Source organism: Nycticebus coucang, chromosome 10 (genome assembly GCF_027406575.1).
Source record: "Nycticebus coucang isolate mNycCou1 chromosome 10, mNycCou1.pri, whole genome shotgun sequence".
Taxonomy (NCBI): domain Eukaryota; kingdom Metazoa; phylum Chordata; class Mammalia; order Primates; family Lorisidae; genus Nycticebus; species Nycticebus coucang.
The window spans coordinates 38,840,092-38,843,706 of record NC_069789.1 but is presented as its reverse complement, the minus strand read 5'-3'; positions in this window follow the sequence as shown (position 1 = coordinate 38,843,706).

Below are 3,615 nucleotides of genomic sequence, written 5' to 3'. Positions count from 1 at the left end.
GTTTGGTTTATCAAAGATTAGGTGTTTGTAAGATGTTAGTTTCATTTCTTGGTTTTTTATTTGATTCCAAGTGTCTATGTCTCTATTTTTGTGCTAGTACCATGCTGTCTTGACCACTAGGGCTTTGTAGTACAGAATAAAATCTGGTATGGTGATGCCCCCAGCTTTATTTTTATTACTAAGAACTGCCTTAGGTATACGGGTTTTTTTCAGGTTCCATACAAAACGCAGAATCATTTTTTCCAAATCTTGGAAGTATGATGTTGTTATTTTGATAGGAATGGCATTGAATAGGTAGATTGCTTTGGGAAGTATAGACATTTTAACAATGTTGATTCTGCTCATCCATGAGCATGGTGTGTTCTTCCATTAGTTAAAATCCTCTGCTATTTCCTTTCTGAGGATTTCATAATTTTCTTTATAGAGGTCCTTCACCTCCCTCGTTAGGTGTATTCCCAGGTATTTCATTTTGTTTCAAACTATGGTGAAGGGAGTTGTGTCCTTAATTAGTTTCTCATCTTCACTGTTATTGGCGTATACAAAGGCTATTGACTTCTAGACATTGATTTTATATCCTGAAACATTACTGTATTTTTGATGACTTTTAGGAGTCTTGTGGATGAGTCTTTGGGATTCGCTAAGTATAAGATCATATCATCAGCAAAGAGGGAGAGTTTGACCTCCTCTGCTCCCATTTGGATTCCCTTTATTTCCTTGTCTTTCCTAATTGTATTGGCTAGAACTTCCAGCACTATGTTGAATAGTAAAGGTGACAGAGGACAACCTTGTCTGGTTCCAGTTCTAAGAGGAAAAGCTTTCAGTTTTGCTCCGTTCAGTAAAATATTAGCTATGGGTTTGTCATACACAGCTTCAATCAGTTTTAGAAATGTGCCACCTATGCCTATGCTCTTCAGTGTTCTAATTAGAAAAGGATGCTGGATTTTATCAAATGCTTTTTCTGCATCTATTGAGAGGATCATGTGATCTTTATGTTTGCCTTTGTTAATACGGTTGATAACGTTTATGGACTTGCATATGTTAAACCAGCCTTGCATCCCTGGGATGAAACCTACTTGATCATGATGTATGACTTTTTTGATGAAAAACTGTAATCTATTGGCTAGGATTTTGTTGAGAATTTTTGCATCTATATTCATGAGTGAGATTGGTCTGAAATTCTCCTTTTTGTTTGGGTCTTTTCTGGTTTTGATATCGGGGTGATGTTTGCTCCATAGAATGTGTTGGGGAAGATTCCTTCTTCCTCAATTTTTTGGAATAATTTCTGCAGTATAGGAATAAGGTCTTCCTTGAAGGTTTTATAGAATTTTGGTATGAAGGCATCTGGACTAGGGCATTTTTTGGTTGGAAGATTTTTTATTGTTTCTTTGATCTCAGTGCTTGAAATTGGTCTGTTTAGGAGCTCTATTTCTTCCTGGCTAAGTCTAGGGAGAGGGTGTGATTCCAAATATTGATCCATTTCCTTTACATTGTCAAATTTCTGGGCATAGAGTTTCTGGTAGTATTCAGAGATGATGTCTTGTATCTCTGTGGGATCAGTTGTTATTTCCCCTTTAACATTTCTATTGAGATTACTGGAGATTTTATTTTTCTATTTCTACTTGGTCTGGCCAATGGTTTATTTATTTTTTCAAAAAACTAACTCCTTGTTTCATTAATTTTCTGAATGATTCTTTTGTTTTCGATTTCATTGATCTCTGATTTGATTTTGGATATTTCTTTTCTTCTACTGAGTTTAGGCTTCTATTGTTCTTCTTTTTCCAATTCCATAAGATCTCTTGTGAGATTGTTGATGTGCTCTTTTTCTGTTTTTAGAATGTAGGCATCTGAAGCAATAAATTTTACTCTCAAAACTGCTTTTGCAGTATCCCACAGATTTTGGTAGCTTGTGTCTTCATTATTGTTATGCTCAAGGAAGTTAATGATTTCCTGCTTTATTTCTCCCTGCACCCATCTGTTATTCAACAGAAGATTGTTTAATTTCTGTGCCTTTGGGTGGGGTCGAATGTTTTCGTTAGAGTTGAGTTCCACCCTTAGTGCCTTATGTTCTGAGAAGATACAAGGTAAAATTTCAATTCTTTTGATTCTGTTGATATTTGTTTTGTGTCCCAGGATATGATCAATTTTGGAGAATGTTCCATGGGGTGATGAGAAAAATGTATATTCTTTGTCTTTGGGATGGAGTGTTCTATATGCATCTATCAAGCACAGTTGTTCTAGAGTCTCATTTAAATCTCTTATATCTTTGTTTAATTTCTGTTTGGAGGATCTGTCCAGCTCTGTAAGAGGAGTATTAAAGTCCCTTGTTATTATGGTATTATCAGATACCATATTGCTCAGACTGAGTAAGGTCTGTTTCAAGAATCTGGGAGCATTTAAACTGGGTACATAAATATTTACAATTGAAATGTCTTCTTGTTGTATTTTTCCCTTGACCAATATAAAGTGACCATCTTTGTCTTTTTTGACTTTAGTTGCTTTAAATCCACATGTATCTGAAAATAAGATCACAACTCCTCTCTTTTGAATTCCATTTGCCTAAAAAATTGTCTTCCAACCCTTGACTCAGAGCTTTAATTTGTCTTTTGAAGCCAGGTGTGTTTCTTGCAGACAGCAAATGAATGGCTTGTGTTTTTTAAAATCCAGTCAGCCAATCTATGTCTCTTCAGTGGGGAATTCATGCCATTAAAATTATTGAGATAATTGATAAGTGTGGTAGTATTCTATTCATCTTATTTTGTGAGAGTCCATTGCTTAGTTTTATCTTTTGCATCAGTGTGGAGGTTAGGTTCTGTCCTTTAATTTCTGAGTTCTTACTTTGCTGCTGATCTATTGTGGTGTTCAGTGTGTAGACCAGTTTGAAATATTTCCTGTAGAGCTGGTCTTGTTGTGGTAAATTTCTTCAATGTTTGTATATCCGTAAATGACTTGAGTTCTCCATCCATTTTAAAGCTTAACTTAGCAGGATATAGAACTCTGGGCTAGAAATTGTTCTGTTTAAGTAGATTAAAGTTAGATGACTATATCTTCTTCCCTGGAAAGTTTCATTAGAGAAGTCTGCAATCACTCTGATGGATTTGCCCCTGTAGGTCAACTGGCGCTTACTCCTGGCAACTTTCAGAATCGTTTCTTTTGTCTTGGCTTTGGACAGGTTCATCACAATGTGTCTTGGAGAAGCTCGGTTAGAGGTGAGGTGACCTGGGGTCTGATATCCCTCTGAAAGCAGTGTGTCAGAATCTTTGGTGATATTTGGGAAATTTTCTTTGATAATATTCTGCAGTATGGCTTCCATTTCCCTCATGCATTCTTCTTCCCCTTCTGGGATTCCTATAACCCCTATGTTGGAACGCTTCATAAAGTCCCATAATTCTGACAGTGAATGTTGTGCTTTGTCTCTCTTCTTTTCTGCCTCTTTCACTATCTGAGTTATCTCAAGAACTTTGTCTTCTACCTCTGAAATTCTTTCTTCTGCCTGGTCTAACCTGTTGCTGATACTTTCCATTGCATCTTTAAGTTCCCTAATTGACTGCTTCAGTTTCTTCAGCTCTGTTATATCCTTTGTATATTCTTCATATCATTCATCTCCTATTTGATTCT